Source organism: Schistocerca cancellata, chromosome 8 (genome assembly GCF_023864275.1).
Source record: "Schistocerca cancellata isolate TAMUIC-IGC-003103 chromosome 8, iqSchCanc2.1, whole genome shotgun sequence".
Taxonomy (NCBI): domain Eukaryota; kingdom Metazoa; phylum Arthropoda; class Insecta; order Orthoptera; family Acrididae; genus Schistocerca; species Schistocerca cancellata.
This window is the reverse complement of record NC_064633.1, coordinates 276966132-276988982: the sequence shown is the minus strand read 5'-3', so window position 1 is coordinate 276988982 and position 22851 is coordinate 276966132.

The window sequence follows — 22851 nt, the reverse complement described above, 5'->3', positions numbered from 1 at the left end:
AGCGGTGTTGGGCGCCTTGCCACGGTCCGGGCGGCTTGCCCCGTAGGAGGTTCGAGTCCTACCTCGGACATATATGTGTGTGTGTGTGTGTGTGTGTGTGTGTGTGTGTGTTTGTGTGTGTGTGTGTGTGTTGTCGTTAGCGTAAATTAATTTAATTTTGATTAAGAAGTTTGTAAGCCTAGGGACCCATGTCCTGAGCAGTTTGGTCCCATAAGACCTTACCACAATTTTCCAAATTTACCACATTTTGGACAGTCCGCGCGAATGGTTTGGCGGCCCGTCAAAATTTTATGGGACATAATCCACAGGTCACTTCTTGCTCAAAATCCTGCACTTGCACCACTTCCGCAATTTTGGTGGGCTATAGAGGCAGGGGACTTCCAGCGACTCGCTGTGTCCATGCCACGTCGATTTGTTGCACTGCGCCTAGCAAAAGAAGGACCGAACACAACAGTTTGAGGCGTCCCATGGCTTTCCTCACCTCAGTGTTTGTGAACGCAACCAACACACGCGAAAAATACCAGTCTCCAAGGTAGCACATACAAAGATTTCGTACACTACCGAAACGCAATTCATTCGTGGCTCATACTACTTCTTCACAGCCCTGTCTCTGGCAAACGAATGAACTACGCGGAGAAGGACAGTCCGTTATTAAGTTCACAGTCTTCAGTCTTTCATTACATATTGATAAACTATTAATTCTACGTTACACATACGCATGATACGTCAGATAGAACGTAAATTTAAACAACTTTTCCACTGCTGTCCTTAGCTTTATGCTACTGTCATTAGATTCTCCAATTAGTATTACTTTATTACCGTAAACGCTACTTTAAGTTGTATTGCTGTTAATAAATGAAACTTATTACTTCCGTATTGACGGCTACTTTGCTATGCTACCTCTATTTTCATTGAATTATTTATCATTTTGGTGATATTTACTTTTTTATGTACGGAATGCATATTGTGGCCTGTATTTTATAATAAGCACTTTTTTGTAAAATATTCTACTATTATGCTGTGATAGAGCTCCATGAACACTATCCGTGGATACTTAGTTTACAAAAACCGCACACGGCGTTGGTGACATATTAATATTCAAGTCATTGTAATTGTGAAACGTTTGACATAGTGTGGTGCTACCGCCAGACACCACACTTGCTAGGTGGTAGCCTTTAAATCGGCCGCGGTCCATTAGTATACGTCGGACCTGCGTGTCGCCACTGTCAGTGATTGCAGACCGAGCTCCACCACACGGCAGGTCTAGAGAGACGTCCTAGCACTCGCCCAGTTGTACAGCCGACTTTGCTAGCGAAGCTGCACTGACAAATACGCTCTGATTTGCCGAGACGATAGTTAGCAGAGCCTTCAGCTAAGTCATTTGCTACGACCTAGCAAGGCGCCTTTTATCCTTTGGTATTTATATTGTGATGCCTGTACCATCAGACCTATGTACACCAATTATGGATTAAAGATAAGTATTCCAGAAGCTATGTATTATTTTTGGCTACTATAATTCCTTGTCATTTTCCAGACCTCACGCCAGCCTGCGTGAGCTTAAACGCGTGCCTTTCGGCTTCCTCCAAACTCCGTGAATTGGCTCCTGCCAATTCACAACACATAGAGTAACAAAACAACTGCTTACTTCATTGAGGCGTGTTTTCTCATTGCAACGACGTTACTATCTTTTCTGTAACTATTCTTGCTCAGTTTTATTGAATGATCTAAAACATTATGACCCATTGCTTAATATCGTGTTTGTCCGTGTTTGGAAATAAATACATAATTGATTCTGCATATCAGGGGTCCAACGGTTTGTTGGTGGGTTTGTGGAGGTGTGTGTCATTGGGTGTCTAAACACAGATCATGTAATACGCGTAAATAACGAACCGCTGATTTGAGTACGCGGTGAAGGCGCTTGTCAGCGATCCAAGTGAGGTCCATAGGACTAACATCAGGCGCGTTTGGTCGCCGACATATCAACGTGAGTTCACTCCAAAGGTCCTGTTACCACTGTAGCACGGCTTTGGCTCCGGGACACGGACAATTATACTGCTGAAATATCTCCGTCGAGGAAGACATCAAGCAAGAAGTGACGTAGGTGGTTCACTGCTACCAGCGTGTCTTCGATTACTACCAAAGGTGTCATGCAATCGCAGGAATGAAAAAAATGAGCGTGCGGCGTTGTGGGCCGGGAGTCCGCCATTCGGGGAAGTTCGGCCGCCGAGAGCAAGTACTTTATGCATTCGACGCCACATTGGGCGCTTTGCGCGTCGGAAATGGGGGTGAAATAACGATGAGGATAACACAACACCCAGTCCCCGATCTGGGAAAATCTCCTGCCCCAGCCGGGAATCGAACGTGCCCCCCTCCCCCCCCCCCCGAAAAATTGCCTCTCATAGCATAACACTGCTCCCACCACCCTGCGTCTGTGGTGCGCTGCACGTTTCGAGCCACCGTTCACCCTGATGACGGCGTCTGTTGAGGCTACCATCGTCCTAGTGTTGCAGAAATTTGATTTACTCAAAGAGACGACACGTTTTCAAAGATCGACGATCAAATCCCGATTGTTTCGGGGCCACTTTGATCGTAGTTCACGATGTCTTGTGGTCAATACGTGAACATGTAGGGGTGGTCTGCTGCGGAGCTCCATGTTCAAGGTGCGATGAACGGTGAGTTCTGAAACACATATGTGCGCACCAGAATTGTGTTCTTTGGGCAGAGATGCCACAGATCACCGTCTATCCTACTTTACAGAGCAGACATATCTCCTAACTTCACGTTCTGTGAAGAGTTGTGGACGTCCAACCATTTAGCGCCTCGTGGCAGTTCCACTGTCCCAATACCTCTCTCCGCAGATGCTAGTGACAGTAGGAAGTGTTCGAGTACCTTCGCCGGTTTCGACATACTCATTCATTGGCTCTGCTTAATAATAATCTGCCCTTCTCAAAGTCACTTATCTCAAGGGATTTCCCCACCTGCAGCGCGTATCTTCGCTAGAGTGATCCCCCATCTGCGTCTGCTCCGCTTACATACTTTTGTTAGAGCGTCATGTACCAGCAACGCCATCAGGTGGCATCCAGCGTCGCGGTGCGTAGTGGTCATAATGTTTTGGCTTATCAGTGTATACTGGTCATTCAGTTGAGCCACGACGGATAGCCTTTCCATGCTTTTCGCCAACGGTTGAGCTCCCTGCGTTCTCCCAGATAACGCACGTGAACATGAGTTTACCCCACAGCCTCCTGCAGATATGGTGTTTTTCATTATATATGTGTCCGGCAATCACTGCCACTAGAGAGCCTGTATAGGGAGAGACTGGCCAACCGGACGATACGGTGGCCATTTTCTGCCAAACTGCGGGCGGGACTTTTGAATGGCCAGTAATTGAGTAGCCGGCCGGTGTGGCCGAGCGGTTCTAGGCGCTACAGTCTGGAACCGCGGGACCGCTACGGTCGCAGGTTCGAATCCTGCTTCGGGCATGGATGTGTGTGATGTCCTTAGGTTAGTTAGCTTTAAGTAGTTCTAAGTTCTAGGGGACTGATGACCTCAGATGTTAAGTCCCATAGCGCTCAGAGCCTTTGAACCAAGTAGTGGAATCAAAAGCACAAGACAATATGGCGAAATCATTCGTTAAATGCCTTTGTTTGTAAGAATAATGTGTTATAATAATTTTCACACAGCCAATTTACAGGTCTGCTTTCAAATTTAACTATGTATATTGCAAGTTGTTTTATATGTAGTAAAAAGCAAAAACGACTTACTTCGCATAGATAAGAGTACTTGGTTGGTTTCCACAAGGCTCCTGTTTGATTTATCTCACCCCTGTTGACTGCGACTGCCCACTGCTTTCGTCTTTCTTCATTGTGTGGAAATGCTAACATGGGAAATCCACCTTCGCCTCTATTGGAACAACCAAATGCAGCCCAACCTGGCTCCGTTTACGAACGTCTGCAAAACGAATTACAGATGTCAAAAACAATACTGTACAATTACTAACGTGTTTACTTCAAACATGTAGGCCTACTGACTTCATAACAAAACGCTTCATTATTTCAACTCGTATTTAAGATCGCAAACGCTAATTACGTACTAAAAACGATATACAACCAAATCGAACAAGCATGCACAACGCATAACAAGTCTCTCAATAATTCAAATACCTTTTAATCGTTTCCAAAGGTCCTCTGAACTTCAATTCAACTCAAAAGCACGGCGAACATAGGAAGCGCGAGAGACGTTTGGTGCCATTTTTCTGCCAAAGCTAATGAACCGATCACGGGCAACTTCACCTATGGCCACTCTCTCTGTAAACAGGCTCTCTAACTGCAACTGATAGCTGCTGGCATCTAACTGCGACACTTGCGCTGCCGACTCTCAGCTCATCGTAGTGTGACCGCCACCCTTCCATAGCTGTCAAAACACTTGGTCTCGAACAGTTGTGGCTTTCTCTCCACAGGAAAGGCGTGCGATGACATATCTACTTTTCTAAAATCTGTGTTCACTTGCATAGGGCTGAACTCTAGTGGCACCCAAGAATTATCGCTGCTGAAGATGGTTGGTTGGTTGTTTTGGGGGAGGAGACCAGACAGCGTGGTCATCGGTCTCATCGGATTAGGGAAGGATGGGGAAGGAAGTCGGCCGTGCCCTTTCAGAGGAACCATCCCAGCATTTGCCTGGAGTGATTTAGGGAAATCACGGAAAACCTAAATCAGGATGGCCGGACGCGGGATTGAACCGTCGTCCTCCCGAATGCTGCTGAAGAGATCAGTGCAAAAAAAAGAGTATTCATTACAACGATTCAAATGAAAACAAAACTAAGAAAATTAGAGGTAGTTATAAAATTTGACACTTTTATTTATTTGCATGTGGTGATATATTCTCTATCAAACTCTGAGCTGAACAATAGGAAGGAACGTAACAAAATTATAGTTCGAGAGTCAGGCAACACTATGAATTTTATTTCTTAATAAGAAGAGTTACATTATTGGTTAAATTTAAAGACAAGAATATGAGTACAATATGACATAACATATATCAGCAAGCTCTTTCTAGCAGTACTTGTGAAAAGCCGGTCGGAGTGGCCGAGCGGTTCTAGGCACTACAGTCTGGAACCGCGCGACCGCTACGGTCGCAGGTTCGAATCCTGCCTCTGGCATGGCTGTGTGTGATGTCGTTAGGTTAGTTAGGTTTAAGTAGTTCTAAGTTCTAGGGGACTGATGAACTCAGAAGTTAAGTCCCATAGTGCTCAGAGCCATTTTTTTGAACTTGTGAAAAAACTTATTGCCAGCATTTGTTGCACTGAGGAACCACAGTAGTGTACTTCATCTATCTAATCCTTACTAATTTTAGGGTTAGCACTATCTTCCACAGACCCATTCCATTGTTTGCGGCAAAATATCTGACCACATATTTACATTACCTCAGATGTTTCTGTGTGTACTTTGCGAAATTCTTTAATACGTGAACTGCCGCCTCTCCTTATCACCCAAACATGTGTTTCTTTTCCGCAACGGATAACTTACACCTAGGATTTGTATGGTTTATTCCTGATACCTGAGAGAATAGCGGGGTTTACAACCTGTTTACCAACGTAGATGCCCGAGTTTCCATTTTATTTCATTAAATGGTACGGTTTCCTCTTGAGAATATCGAGTAGTTGGCTTCTACTAAGCTACTGACCGTATATTATATGCCATTATAGCACATTGTTCTTCAGCGTCTTGCATTAATACTTTGAACATATAGTAGTAACACTTTGGCACTTCACGATCAAGTTGTCGCATTGCCTGGTTTAAAGCTAGCAACACACATAGCTACTCGAGAATGTAGAGATATGGTTATTAGCATAAAAGGTCTCACAGAGCGTGCTTCCCTATATCCATGCGCCATAAGATGAACTTGGAACAGCCTAATTAAGACAAGTTCGTGGGTGGTCCCCTAAACTAGGTTAACACCAATTTAAACACATGTGTTTGCCAACCAGTATTTTTCAAAAGCCTTGTTTATACCGGGCGTTACAAAAAGGTACGGCCAAACTTTCAGGAAACATTCCTCACACACAAATTAAGAAAAGATGTTAAGTGGACATGTGTCCGGGAACGCTTAATTTCTATGTTAGAGCTCATTTTAGTTTCGTCAGTATGTACTGTACTTCCTCGTTTCACCGCCAGTTGGCCCAATTGAAAGAAGGTAATGTTGACTTCAGTGCTTGTGTTGACATGCGACTCATTGCTCTACGGTACTAGCATCAAGCACATCAGTACGTAGCATCAACAGGTTAGTGTTCATCACGAACGTGGTTTTGCAGTCAGTGCAATGTTTACAAATGCGGAGTTGGCAGATGCCCATTTGATGTATGGATTAGCGCGGGCAGTAGCCGTAGCGCGGTACGTTTGTATCGAGACAGATTTCCAGAACGAAGGTGTCCCGACAGAAAGACGTTCGAAGCAATTGATGGGCGATATGGGAGCACGGAACATTCCAGTCTATGACTCGCGACTGGGGAAGACCTAGAACGACGAGGACACCTGCAATGGACTAGGCAATTCTTCGTGCTGTTGACGATAACCCTAATGTCATCGTCAGTAGTTGCTGCTGTACAAGGTATCGTTGACCACGTCACTGTATGGAGAGTGCTACGGGAGAACCAGTTGTTTCCGTACCATGTACAGCATGTGCAGGCACTATCAGCAGCTGATTGGCCCCCACGGGTACACTTCTGCGAATGGTTCATCCAACAATGTGTCAATCCTCATCAGTGCAAATGTTCTCTTTACGGATGAGGCTTCATCCCAACGTGATCAAATTGTAAATTTTCACAATCAACATGTGTGGGCTGACGAGAATCCGCACGCAATTGTGCAATCTCGTTATAGATTTTCTGTGAACGTTTGGGCAGGCATTGTTGGTGATGTCTTGGCTGGGCCCCATGTTCTTCCACCTACGCTCAGTGGAGCATGTTATCATGATTTCATACGGGATACTCTACCTGTGCTGCTAGAACATGTGCCTTTACAAGTACGACACAACATGTGGTTCATGCACGATGGAGCTCCTGCACATTTCAGTCGAAGTGTTCGTACGCTTCTCAACAACACATTCGGTGACCGATGGATTGGTAGAGGCGGACCAATTCCATGGCCTCCACGCTCTCCTGACCTCAACCCCTGTGACTTTCATTTATGGGGGCATTTGAAAGCTCTTGTCTACGCAACCCCGGTACCAAATGTAGAGACTCTTAGTGCTCGTATTGTGGACGGCTGTGATACAATACGCCATTCTCCAGGGCTGCATCAGCGCATCAGGGATTCCATGCGACGGAGGGTGGATGCATGTATCCTCGCTAACGGAGGACATTTTGAACATTTCCTGTAACAAAGTGTTTGAAGTCACACTGGTGTGTTCTGTTTCTGTGTGTTTTCATTCTATGATTAATGTGATTTGAAGAGAAGTAATAAAATGAGCTCAAAGATGGAAAGTAAGCGTTTCCGGACACATGTCCACATAACATATTTTCTTTCTTTGTGTGTGAGGAATGTTTCCTGAAAGTTTGGCAGTACCTTTTTGTAACACCCTGTATATATATGTATATATGTCGGTATATTACGCATCTTCTAAACCCGTGGGTCGATTTCAGCCAAACGTAGCAGCAATGTCGCTACCTAGAAAGGAGCACCGTAAGGGCAAGAAGTACCTACCTCCCACAGAGACGGGGACCATAGGAGGGTGACCTACAAGCGTAACGGAGCAACGTCTGGAACAATTTCAATGAAACTTTATATACACATGACTTATTGCGATAGTTGTATAGGTAATCAAGTGTATAAAATACTGTAGGAGTAAAGCATCGCTACTTCTCTTTGGGGTGCGGGAGTAGATGAGAAGGATGATATATAAAATTACTTGTTGGTTTTTGTTTCCTATATTTAATTCACAATTCACTTGGAGCACTGCAAAACTATCAAGAACACTCTGATTCTTACTTCTTTTGTCCAATGCGTTCTTTTGCCCGGGTCATGACAACGAGCATTGCCACGAGTCATTATTTCTTTCAGCGTGTTCTGGGACCAAGTATGATGAGTCACCGCTAAACACCACGGACACATTTTACGTTTTCTCTGGTGTCTCATGGCACAAACCAGCACGAAGGGGACAGTTGCTAGCGACACTCTTTATTCTCGAAACAGCAGTCAGTTATCGTTGTCAAAATGACTGAAACGAAACGGTGGTCTGTCGGTCAGATTCAACGGAAAAGAAAAAAGGGAAACGGTAGAGAAGAAATGAAGCAGATAATTGCTGGTCCACAGAAGATTTATCTCAGAAATAAAATTAGACATTCTTTTTAGATTTCGATGCTCTGAACACGAATACCACGTTAAAAATTTTCTCATATCTTAGGTTGCAAGTAAGGTGGGATTTTACGTTTGAAGTATATTGCTACCGTAACCAGTAGGTTATATACATAACGTGAAGGTACCTAGTTTATTCGCGCCACTTCTTTGCCTTCCGCTTATGAGTAGTGTCTGAAACAACATAGCTGTAGTCCACCATTATTTGTATCACTGTTCCTTGAGGTATATGTCCTTGTGGAACCGCAAGCCGTGATAATTGTTGAATGCACGACGGTTGGTGTAAGCGTTGCATCAGTGTCACTGGCGGATGATGGTATTTCTTCTGCTTTATGTGTCGGCTGAGCATCACCGCAATCACTGCTTGATGGTGGCACATTTGAAGGAACAGGAACTTGCGGTCCATCGGTATGAGCCACAGGGCGAATGACAGATGAGGTAGCAAGGTACTAAATATCCCACTTCTTCTTGCTATTGATTCTTTTTCTCGAAGAAGATACCACAAAAAATAGGAATCCGATGAATGATTTATGGATTCGTGCTAAACTGTAGGCACACCAACATACATGGAGACGTTTTTGCTATGCATCTAAGAATTCATGGTAGACGAATATGAATTGCAACATACGTGTGGAACCCACAATTTATCTCGGTCTCCAACTCGGCAGCTTAATTACAAGGCGTATTCTGTGTAGCTGCTTCAGTCAGTGGTCGCCTTCGTGGACCATAAATAACATCTGCACAAATTTAGAAAAAGTTATCAGGTTTTTTACGGCAGGTGTGGGAAATTTTTGTGAACGCGAGCATATGCACAATAACACAACTCGAGCTTAACACTTCGCCACACAGACATTCTCTGCCAACCGCCACGACACCCGTTCCAGTAACAAGTGAACTAACGCCGTACAAGAGCACACAGAAGCGCCAAACAACACTTAAAATCGCGGCTGGTTCCTGCATTTGACAATGTTTACTAAACTGGATGGCACGCACATGTAGTGTAAAGCAGAGTTGCCACATTGTATTGGGAGCTGTAATACGGATATTTTTCGCTGAAACTGTCCACTAGCTTATTTCAGTGATTGATATGCAAATTCCCTTGATCAAGCTGTCGTTCAGTGTATTGATTAGTAATTGCAGGTTTAGATTAGCATTGCCAATGGCTGTTTTTCGCTTCACTTTTGCCTTCCTTATGCAGGTGATAGTGGACTCGAAGACAGGAAAGCTCTCAAGATAGATGCCCGAGATTAGAGTCTCTGTTTGGAGAAATTTGCCGCTATAAAACTGTAGCACCTTGGGCAGATGCCCTATCCACAGGTGGCGAGTCTGTCGTTCTCATTCTCCCGGCGTTCTCTGCAGAGGGGTCGAGGAACACGCATTGCTGCCTCAAAGGAAACTTGGGTTTCTTCACAAAAGCCCTTTTAGCGAATTAAGAGATCTCTACGCGGGTGTGGTTTTTCTCGAGCGTGTGAATGTTCGTTACGACAACTCCGAATAATGTCCAGTTTAATACAGCCTCCTGATTGGCTTCGACAGTGATAACGCTGTGCCTACGTGCGGTTCTTCTCATTTGTCCATTTCAGAAACACATCATAGTGTGGGAGGTATCTCCTCACTCTAACCCCAGTCTCTGATCGAATGGCTCAGATATAATTGTAATAGAAAGAGTGGGAGATTGCTTAACTCTGTTATGCATTCTTCATTCGTCGCAACTCGGAGCTCCCGCGTATATTGGATAGCAATTTCCAATTCTGGCGGAAAGACAGACGAGTTTCAGATGGCACTTAGAGAAAACATTCCGCTTTAGTCGCTAAAGACTTTGCTTTAGATTTTGGGTGGGAGATGTGGCTCATAATCTGAGCCTTGCTACCGTAGTGGAGATATCTGTACTACAGCTCACAGTACTAAAACTAATGTTGCCGTCAGCCTGTTTATGGACACACTGACCGATTCGTAAAATGGCACATCGTCCGTCCTGCCGAGCAGCTTAGAAACAAATCTACTTCGCTTTCCTCAGGAGGCGAGTCTGCGATCTTAAAATCACGCATCCAGCTTGTTGCTCTTAATGCGCATTTTGAAAATCTAGTGGTGTTCACTACTTTCTTTCCCCGTACATTCTACACTTAACTAATAACCTATGAAGTCCTGCCCGTGTCGGTGATTTGTTAACGTAACTGTATTTATCCTCCGCCCACCTGTTCCAAGGTCATACTGTGAGCTGATATTCCCCTATCGGATTATTAATGGCCCTTTCTAAGACGTCAGAGAGCAACTTTCGTGTCCAGAGCCAATAAATCTATTCGTTATGGCGTACATTTGTTTCCATTCAAAGCTAGAAGATCTTTCCTCATATTCATTTGTCTATATGGATCATGCGGTACTCATTTGTTTCAGGCTTAATTGGCTCGCCCCTGTTCGCATAAGATGTGTGACAGTATTCTTGTTTTCCATTAATTTGCATGATCATTTGAGATGGATCCTTCTTCTTCATTTCGTTTTATTTTTTAGGCTCTGAGCACTATGGGACTTAACTTCTAAGGTCATCAGTCCCCTAGAACTTAGAACTACTTTATCGTAACTAACCTAAGGACGTCACACACATCCATGCCCGAGGCAGGATTCGAACCTGCGACCGCAGCGGTCGCGCGGTTCCAGACTGTAGCGCCTAGAACCGCTCGGCCACCCTGTTCGGCTCATTTCGTTTTGTACATCCTACAGATGTGTCCCGTTCAAAAGTGATGTCCCACATAGCGGCACCTCACTGGCATACGGCAGAGGCACGCTTGTCAGAAGGCCTTACTATGAAGCTCTTATAATATTTCGTATGTGTGACTGTGAAACGTAGGCTCTTTATTAACATTTTACACAGAGCTAGGAGACGATTTTAACCTTGATATTCGTGTTCAGTGTATGTAGATCTAATAAAGGACGGCTGCTTTCGTTTCTGTGAAAACAGAAAGTGAAAATTTTGGAACTAGTGTTACTATCGGTTTAAGGCTACACGTCACCACAATACAGGCTGGTGAATCTGAAGATAAACGTGAAAGTCTCCTGCAAGTAACGACTGAACGAACCAGCACATCACTAGATGGTGAGTTCGAGGCAAAGACGCGAGTAATTGCGATTAATCCATGAAACAACGATGTTGAAAGGACATACAATAGACTTCCCACGGATGGTTTCACGTGCGCTGCTACTGCCGATGGTAGTGCTTGTCTGCGATACGAGGTAGAGGGCTTCCGACCGTTAACAGGCGACTAAAAGCTCCTAACAGCGTCCGCCAACAGGTTGTGCGCCTGGCGTCCCGGCAGACTTCATTAGGTGGCGCGACTGCCTAGCACCACGCACGCTGCAGCCGGCTAAATCACTGTGCGGCTATTGTCTTCACTTAGCGCACATTGTGCGCGGCACAAAACGCGCGTGAAACGCCACGCACGCCGGCCTCCAGGCCCCTGGGCGGCGATTTATCGCGCTAATAATTTGGCTACAGCCACCAGTACCGCATTCGCGCACCCAGCAATAGCGGAATTTGAAATATGGCAGCGGGCGAAACTGTTCGGCTGGAGTTTTCCTCTCTTTCCGGTTCGTTGTTGGTGTTTTGTTTATCATTTCCCTCCAGCGCGTGCTGCGTAAGCCATAAATTACCGCTGCTTGGCGAGCTGTTTTTGCGCTTGGCATTGTCTCGTATGAGGCCTGTGCTATCGTAGGGCGTTTAATTTATCTGCGCGCCGGCAGAGGCGCTACACGCGCGGCGGTTGACGTAACCGACGCTGCACCGCCTGGTGGCCCCATCCGACCACAGTTCTGTGTCGGCTCTAGATACGCCTTGTGCCCAGCACAGCTGGTTATCTGCGATAAGCGAGGTAGGATCTGGAGCAGCGGTCTCTAAAACTGCTGCCCACGGGCCACATTCGGGGCCTAGACAAGTATTCTTCCTACCCACCATTCACAGTAGTTTTCATTATACGAAGGTGAGTCAAAGGAAACCTTAAATTTTTGAATCGAAATTTCGCGCCGTTGTCCTCTAAGTTGGTAAGCTTGCTACAAACGGCTTTCAGAATGGCCTGTAGATGGCAGCATAGTGCAGATGCACACATACCGTGGCAGTATCAGTATAAAGATGGCCGCCCCACTTGCGACTTGCACTAGGGAAGAAAAGCGTTCTGGTATTCGGTTTTTGCGTAGTGAAGGTGTGAAACCTATTGAAATTCATCGACGAATGAAGGTTCAGTACGGTGATGCATGTTTGTTGTGGTGTCACCGCCAGACACCACACCTGCTAGGTGGTAGCCTTTAAATCGGCCGCGGTCCGTTAGTATACTATCAGTTATTGCAGACCGAGCGCCGCCACACGGCAGGTCTAGAGAGACTTCTTAGCACTCACCCCAGTTGTACAACCGACTTTGCTAGCGATGGTTCACTGACAAAATACGCTCTCATTTGCCGAGACGATAGTTAGCATAGCCTTCAGCTACGTCATTTGCTACGACCTAGCAAGGCGCCAGTACCAGTTACTATTGATACTATAATCATGTACCGTCAAGAGCGAGGTTCACCATTAATGGATTAAAGTTAAGTATTCCACAAGCTACGTCCGTTTTTCTAAAGCCTAATTTCCTTGTTCTGTTCCAGACCTCACGCCAGCCTGCGTGAGCTAAAACGCGTGCCTTTCGGCTTCCTCTAGTAACACGGGGTTGGCTCTCCTGCCAACCCACAACATTTGTCACAGCGGCAAGTCTACGAATGTAGCAGGAAGTTCGCAAATGGTGTGACTTCTGTGGAAGATGTTCCTCGTCCAGGTCAGGCACAACGAGTTGTGACTCCACAGAACATTACAGCAGTGAAGCCATAGTGAAGGAAAACCGCCGAGTGACACTGAATGACATTGCAGCATGTCTACAGATAGGTCGCGGGTCAGCACACCACATTGTGCGTGATGTGCTCCAGTTTCACAAGGTTACTGCAAGATGGGTGCCACAGCAGCTGACTCCTGAAATGAGAGAACGACTTGTTGATGCTTGTGAAGAACGTCTTCGACGCTTTGAACGAGAAGGTGATGGCTTCCTTGCAACAGTCGTTACTGGGGACGAAAACTGGGTTCACTTCCACCAACCGGAAACGAAGAGAGCGAGCAAGGAATGGCGCCATTCCTCATCATCAAAACCAAAAAAATTTCTAACAGAACCATCAGCAGTGAAGGTTATGCTGACACTCTTTTGGGACGAAAAAGGCGTCATTTTGCAGCATTACATGCCCAGAGGAACCACTGTCTCCAGTGCATCACACACAGATCTCCTATAAAATCACCTACGGCCTGGAATCAAATCAATGCGATGTGGGTTACTGTCAGCAGGTTTCCTTTTGCAACATGACATTGCAAGGCCTCACACTGCCCGTAAAACAGTTGCAACAATCACAGACCTGCATTTTGAATTTCTTCCTCATCCACCATACTCACCAGACCTCGCCCCATGTGATTTCCATATGTCTGGACCACCCAAAGACGCAATGGGAGGAAAGAAGTTCCGTCCTGATGAAGTGGTACGCCACGTCGTGCGTTAGTGGTTGCACAGACTACCAAAAGAATTATTTTCTAAAGGAATTTATGCACTTTGTAAGAGCTTGCATTGAGCGTGGGGGAGATTATATTGAAAATTGATACAGCTTTGTACCACTTCTGCACAATAAATAATATTTAAAAAGATATTTAAGGTTTTCATTTGACTCACCCTCGTAGTAGGGTTATAGCAAATAACAGCCGAATTCAAAAACATCAGCTAACGTTAAGAGCTTCTGAAGAGCGTTGTTTCCTGCTCAGTAACAAACTCTAAATACTCCCAGAGACAGTAACATTTTAACATGTGCTTAAACCATGTTGCTGAATCCTTCAATGAGGTAAGTAAATTTGGCCCACTTACCTCAGAGGAGTATTTAGTTAGGTCACTTTGGGGTTAGAAGATTAGCCTCTCTTCCAGTACTGACGACCGGTGGATGTGTGCAACTCGTATCGATAAGCGGCTATAGTATAAATTCTGACACAGAAGTAACATGGATCTCGTAAACGCTCATTACAGAGACGTTGAACTTCAAATACGGTACTTATTTGTAGGAAGGAACATTAAATTAATTAAGGCTGTAGTAATAGAACGCAATAACTGGAAGAAAAATGACATTCAAAACATTTAGTAAACATTTGTGATCATGTCTTATGTTACACAATGCATTTAAATATACATACTGCTACGGCGTACAGTCAGCGCCGTCGTGCCGGTCGGGAACGATATAGAAGAGAAAGCTGTGAGAAGAGGGCAGCCAATCGCACGCTGACCGACCTCCCTTCCAGGACGACAACGCCATAGCAGGGGCCTGTAGGACATAAGCACCGCGCCCATCTGGTGGCGGCCACTTCAATTGCAGCGTCAGCAAGAGCCACTTCATTAATAATCTCTATGTAGCACAGAATTTTATCTGTCTGTTCTGAAGAAGACTGAGTATTTTGTATAACGTCCTTTCTTTGTGACACATTAATCAAAGTTAAGTATTGTATCTTGCCTTGTTGTGCTAAAACTCATTAATACGAACATTTGGTTGTTTGTCTAGCGAAAGTAATACGCAGGCTTCCTAGACACAACAAATACAGCTACTGTTATTCATCAGTTAATCATCCATTCACAGACAGAACACAACAACACTACGCAGACAATTACAGTGTCGGAGATTTCGGGCCGCTCGGGGTGGCAGCCGTCTGAAACAGCCTAAAGGCGACACCAAGTGTTCCGAATGGTGTCATCATTAAACGCTGATTCATGTGAGGGAACTAGATTTTACTTGAGAAGTACTTAAGTATTGAATTAAAATTTTTGGTAACACCAGGACTTGAACTCAAATTCACTGCTTATGAGGTAGATGTGCTATCAACTACACCACCTTGGGAAAGCTGCTAGTACAGCTGCATGGATTATCCTATCTAATGCCCTCCCTAACACAAACTGCACAACTCAGGACATCTTGATTTTTCCCTTCCTAAATTATTGGTATTGCCAAGGCTCTCCGAAAATGGAATGACACCCAGATTTATGCGTAGTTGGCAAAACTTACGATTTTGGTGGGGGAAATCATGATGAGCTGAGATGTAAAGTTTGTGTGTTTGTGTTAGAGAGGGCATTGGCCTAGGCTAATCTGTAAAGCTATTCACGTGAGACGGGGTAAGTGTAGCAAAGAATATGTGGCGCACAAATATTTACCGACATGACTAGTGTTGTAGGACACAGGAGCTGTCATTGTACGCCATCACTCAGCACTGCAGAATACGACGCATACACACACATTCAAAAGTAACAGACTAGTTTTTGATTATGAGTAAGACCTGCCAAAACTCGCTCGTACTTATATCCTGTGAATTATTGTTGCTGTGCTGGATCTTTTTGACAAGATACCGTAACACAAATATAATTTGTCAACGAATGTGTGGCGAGGTTGCCTGGAAGTTAGTAGAGCCATACACTGGAAGGTGTCTGGAACGAGGAAAGAGGCACCCTAGTGCGGACGCGTTTTGGGCTGTAGCAAAACAAGTTCGCGACACTCTACATCTGCTTCCAGTGAAACGCCAGCCTAGCAGGCCTGTGGGAAATCGAGAACAGTGCTATTGCGTCAGATATCGTACACGCAGATCCACACAACACAACAACGGTGCTCGCCAGGGAGTTACAAATCCGTCGTAGCACAATGCATCGCATTGTGAAAGATTAAAAAGTGCATCCATCCCGTCGGCATCCATCCCGTCGGCATATCCACTTAAAGCGTTCAGTGGAGAGGACAAGGCCAGCTATGCTTTCCATCGCTTTCCCCATCCTCATGCCCTTGATCACTGCTGATTCTTCCGCCTTTTAGGGGCAGTTTCCCGTCTCTAGGGCAAGAGAGTAACCTGAACCTCTAGCCGCTCCTCCATCCTCTTTTTCACGGCCGTTGGCAGAACGGGGGCGACTTCTTATGGCGAGAGCCTTATACCATCATTGCTGATGATTTTTATTCAGAAAAGCAGTGGCTAGATCCGGAACCGGGACCATGGGCAAGATCAATAGGCTAGGTTTTCGAGAGCGCACATGAGACCAACCTGTTGGTTTTCTTAAAAGATTCAGTTCACGGAGAGTCAAAGTTTTCAGCACATGTGTGCCAGATCGTATTGCAGGACACTGACTTTCGTGAACCCCAAGCGGCTGGGTGAGGCAGGTCATCAGTGACTATTATCCGTGAACTGCATGGGTGATATTATCGGTAAATGTGTTGACGGTCCCCATTCTTAAAAGGCACTCTGAATGCAAGAAAGTACGTCATTTTCCTTCTGAACGAACTGCCTTCTCTTGTTTACAACATTGGTTTAAGAACGAGGTAAGTGATGCTGTGACAACAAGAAGGTGCACACAGCCACTGCACCTGCGCACCAAGTCTTACGGTATACCTTTCTCAGTAAAACGATAGGCAATTGTGTGGACGTTGCATGACCAGCTAGGTCACCCTATCTGCTTGACCTCGTCTTCTAAGTATGGGTGACAGTAAGGATATAATGTACGCAGAACGATTTGAAGACATGAAAAATCGCATCAGGCAGGTCTTATGTGTAATTGATGGGTCATATGAGGTACTGCATGTAACAGCCAGTGTAAGGTTATGGCTGAGCCTTTGACATACTCCCGAGGATATCAGGATGAAGCACATGCGACGATAATCAGATCGCTCCACATGGACTAACATACATTTAATGAAAATGGTGTCCCGCGACGAATAATTAATGAGACAGGGATGGCACTAGCAAACATAAGAACTGCATGCTGTAACTTGTGTGAGGTAGCAAACATGGTGTTCATCTGACTATGAAATGAAACATGCAATTATATTTATTACTGTTTATCTTACAATTTTCTCCGCAGACATATGTGAATAACAAATTTTTATTGGATAACTTCGAACATAAGCGACGCAAATAATGAAAAAAAAATAACAGATTTGTGTTAGGAGGAGGTCAGCCTTGATCAAAACACAATTTTTATCTTTTCGTTCAGTCCCAAACATGTTCCGCTGAAGTTTCAGCATCATTGGGCTTTTATTTTAGTACTGTTAAATAGTAAATATACTCTTCACTGCTTGTGCACATATAAATTTGTGTTTCTATGACAGTGTTTATTAATTTAAAAAAAACGAAGTTTTTTATTTGTTTTCTTTCACAGTTTCTCATGTAGAAAAGATATTTGTTTCCAAATGTTACGGTTGAGAACACTATGGTTAGGCCTAACATTAACTAATTCTATTTGGAGGATTTGTGTGTGTGTGTGTGTGTGTGTGTGTGTGTGTGTGTGTGTGTGTGTGTGTGTGTGTGTAAGTGTATTTGCAATATGTTTCACCTTTATTTTCAATGTGAACAGCTGCACTAAGTAACTTTCACTGTCATTGTCTACTAACTACGAAAACAAGATGGCCGGCAATTGGGCAACTGGATATGTTTTGGGCCGGAATTTTGAATCCCTACGAGGTGTGTCTGCCATTTTGTGTGAGTCTGTGTGTGTCTGTGTTTGTGTTTTTGTGTGTCTGTGTTTGTGCTTGTGTGTGTGTGAGAGAGAGAGTAGTTGAGGGTATATAGATTTTTTAAAATTATTTTGTTTTATCTGTGGGGAGGTAGCAGGAGTGGGGGAGGGCTGTAGGGCTGGTGTGTTTATATGTCGGTGTTGTCTGATAGTTCTATGAGGGCAGGGAACAGAGTTTCGTTGCTGAGAGCTCTGCATTCATTTATTATTTCTTTTCCTTGAAGTATGGCTTTTTGTATTTGGTGGTTTTCGTCAGTTACTAGTTTTTTGGGAGGTGCTTACTGCATTTGAGAATTTCCTACTCAATGTCTATGTCTGATGGGCTGTGTTTTATGTTCATGAGGTGTTCAGCAAATGTAGAATGACAGCTGTTACTTTTTAATGCTCTTCTGTGTTTTGTGAATCAGATGTTTAAGTTTCTGCTTGCTTGTCCTACATAACTTGATTTGATTAATTAAGCAAAATCTACAAACCTTTTGCTATTTACACACACACACACACACACACACACACACACACACACACAAACACACACAGACACACACACACCGTCTTTCATATAGAATTTGTTAATATTAGTCCTGATCATAACATTCCCAATCGTAAAATTTAGAATGGCTCTGAGCACTATGGGACTTAATTTCTGAGGTCATCAGTCCCCTAGAACTTTGAACTACTTAAACCTAACTAACCTAAGGACATCACACACATCCATGCCCGAGGCAGGATTCGAACCTGCGACCGCAGCGGTCCCGCTGTTCCTGACTGTAGCGCCTGAGACCGCTCGGTCACAAAATTTAGAAAGAAATAATTATATATATATATATATATATATATATATATATATATATATATATATATATATATATATATATATATATATATTACATTACGTCCTACATGGTTGCAGATGAGAAACAGTGAAGGAAAATAAGAGCAATAAACGGACAAAAACCCAGAAAAGCCAAGTATGTGGCATACCACTTCCTGCTGCTGTTGATATCACCCTGTACTCATCTGACCAGAAACCGTTGTCTTCTTTCCATTTCACTTCACTGACCCCTACTATATCTAGATTCAGCCACTCCATTTCTCTTTCCATATTTTCTAGCGTCCCTACCATGTTCAAGATTCCGACATTCCATGTACCGACTCCTTGGTCTGTATTTAGTCTTTTTTTTTTTCATGTTCACCTCCCCCATGTCAGTCCCAACCGAGAGACTATTCCGGGATCTTTTACCGATGGAGAGATCGTCATGATACGTATTCGACTACAGGCCACATGTCCTGTGGGTACACGTTTTGTGTCTTTAATGTGGTAGCTTACACTGGCTTCTGCATCCCCATGCCGCGGATTATTACTGGTTCTTCCGTCTGTAGGAGTACTTTCCCACCCCAAAGGCAAGGGAGTTCCTTGAACCTCTGTCCACCGCTCTGACCTCTTTGATAAAGCCGTGGGCAGAATGAGGGTGACTTCTTATGCCCGAAGTCTTCGGCCGCCAACCCTGATCATTAATCAAAATTTAAGCGGTGGTGGGTTTCGATTCCGGGACCGAGGATGTTCTGATAAGTAATGAAGGACGTTACACCTAGACCATGGTTGCGACGACAGATATTCGGAAATCAGATACTGGATTTCAGGACGTACCGAGGAGCAGATATGGACTCAGATCACAATGTAGTAGTGACGATGAATTGGCTGAAGTTTAAGAGATAAGTGAGGAAAAATCAATACACAAAGAAGTGGGATACACAAGTACTAAGGAAGGACGGGAAGCACTTGAAGTTCTCTATGGCTGTAGATACAGCAATAACGAATAGCTCAGTAGGCAGTAGAGTTGAAAAGGAAGAGACATCTCTAAAATGGTAGTCACACAAGTTAGAAAGAAAAACATAGGTACAAAGTAGGCAACTGCGACAAAACAATGGGTAATACAAGAAACACTTCAGCTGATTGATGAAAGAAGGAAGTACAAAATTATTCAGGCAAATTCAGGAACACAGAAACACAAGTCGCTGAAGAATCAAGTAAAGAGGAAGGTCGGGGGAGCTAAGGCGGAATGGCTACATAAAAAATGTGAATAAATCGAAAAAGAAATGATTGTCGAACGGACTTACTTAGCATATAGGAAAGTCAAAATAACCTTAGGGTTATAGCAAAGGTGGTAACATTAAGAGTGCAACGTGAATTCCACTGTAACATGCAGAGGAGAGAGCGGATAAGAGTAAAGAGTACAGTGAAGCCCCTATGAGTGGGGGAGTTTTGTCTGATGTGATAGAAGAAGAACCAGAAGTCGATTTAGAAGAGATAGGGGATCCAGTAATGGAATCAGAATTTGAGAGAGCTTTTGAGGACTTAAAATCAAATAAAGCAGAAGCGATATGTAACACTCCCACAGAATTTCTAAAATAGCTGGGCGAAGTGGCAGCAATACGACTAATCACGTTGCTGTGTAGAATGTAGAGTCTGACGACATACCATCCAAGTTTAGTAAAAATACCACCAACACAATTCCGAGGACTGCAAGTACTGACAAGTTCGAGAATTATCGCACAATCGGCTTAACAATTCATGCATCCAAGTTGCTGACAATAATAATACACAGAAGAATAGAAAAGAAAGTTGAGGATGTGTTAGATGGCGATCAGTTTGGCTTTAGGAAAGGTAAAGGCACTAGATAGGCACTTCTGACGCTGCGGTTGAGAACGGAAGCAAGACTAAAGAAAAATAAAGACACGTTCGTAGGATTTGAAAAAGCATTCGGCACTGTTAAATGGTGGAAGCTGTTCTAAAGTCTGAGAAAAAAGTGATACGCTGTAGCGAATGAGGGGTAATATACAATATGTAGAAGCGCTAAGAGGATTAGTAAGACTTCAGGAGTGGAGTTGAAATTCAGTGTGAAAGGATATCAATGATAGAATTCGCTGATAACATTGCTATTCCGAGTCAAACTGAAGAAGAATTACTGGATCTGCTGAATGGAATGAACAGTCTAGTGATACAGATAATGAATTGAGAGTAAATCGAAGAAAGACGAAAGTAATGAGAAGTAGCAGAAAGTGAGAAACTTAACATTAGGGTCGATGTTCACAAAGTAGATAACCTTAAGGAACTGTGCTACCTAAGCAGCAAAATAATCAATGACGGACGGAGGAAGGAGGACATCAGACTACCACTGGCAAAAGCAGTATTCCTGGCCAAGAGCACTCCATTTGAGGAACAAATTTCTGAGAATGTATGTTTTGAGTGCAGCATTGTATGGTAGTGAAACATGGATTGTGGGAAAACCGGAACAGAACGGAATCGAAGCATTTGAGATGTGGTGCTACAGACCATTGTTGAAAATCAGTTCGATTGATAAGGAATGGAATGAGGAGGATCAGCGCAGTATCGGAAAGGAAAGGATATTGTGGAAAAGACTGACAAGAAGAGGGAACAGGATGATAGGTCATATGTTAAGACATCAGGGAAAGAGTTCCACAGCTACTAGAGGGAGCTGTAGAAGGCAAGAACTGTAGAGGAAGACAAAGACTGGAATTAATCCAGCAAATAACTAACGATGTAGGTTGCAAGTGCTACTCTGAGTCGAAGAGTGTGGTACAGGAGAGGAGATCGTGGCGGGTCGCATCAAACCAGTCAGACGACTGATGAAAAAAAAAAAAATGTCGCTTACAAACTGTGGCTTGAAACATTGGTTCGTATATTGATTATACTACATTCCAAGCTGCATACGGGCAAAGGGATTTGGTAGTTATCTGGAGCACCAGTGGTACGCGTGTTATGGATCCCCTTAGGGAAGTAGCGTCCAGGGCCGCAAAGAAACCCAATGTGCACTCGGTATGTCTGCCGTGGGGCCTCATACGAGATGTGTAAGAGGCCCTGCCTGCGGTTATCGTGCGTGCAGGGTGCACTCTACACTCCGTAAGTTGTGGCTCACGTCGGCACCAACAACGCCGATGGCTGGGTTCTGAGGCCATCCTCATTTCATACGGGAGGCTGGTGGATATGGTGAAGATTACTGGCCTCGCACGTGGGGTGCAAGCAGAATTCGCAATTTGTAGCAGTATTCCTGGAGTTGAGTGTCGTCCTTCCTTGAGGAGAACGGAGGGTCTCACTCAAACGCTTCGTTGACTCTTTGGCGGCCACAGCCGCAGATTTTCGTACTCCCCGTAACAGTTCAGTTGTTTTTTTTTTTTTTTTGGTCATCAGTCTACTGACTGGTTTGATGTGGCCCGCCACGAATTCCTATCCTGTGCTAACCTCTTCATCTCAGAGTACCACATGCAACCTACTTCCTCAATTATTTGCTTGACGTATTCCAATCTCTGTCTTCCTCTACAGTTTTTGCCTTCTATAGCTCCCTCTAGTACCATGGAAGTCATTCCCTCATCTCTTAGCAGATGTCCTATCATCCTGTCCCTTCTCCTTATCAGTGTTTTCCACATATTCCTTTCCTCTCCGATTCTGCGTAGAACCTCCTCATTCCTTACCTTATCAGTCCACCTAATTTTCAACCTTCGTCTATAGCACCACTTCTCAAACGCTTCAATTCTCTTCTGTTCCGGTTTTCCCACAGTCCATGTTTCACTACCATACAATGCTGTACTCCATACGTACTTCCTCAGAAATGTCTTCCTCAAATTAAGGCCGATATTTGATATTAGTAGACTTCTCTTGGCTAGAAATTCCTTTTTTGCCATAGCGAGTCTGCTTTTGATGTCCTCCTTGCTCCGTCCGTCATTGGTTATTTTACCGCCTAGGTAGCAGAATTCCTTAACTTCATTGACTTCGTGATCATCAATCCTGATGTTAAGTTTCTCGCTGTTCTCATTTCTACTACTTCTCATTACCTTCGTCTTTCTCCGATTTACTCTCAAACCATACTCTGTACTCATTAGACTGTTCATTCCGTTCAGCAGATCAT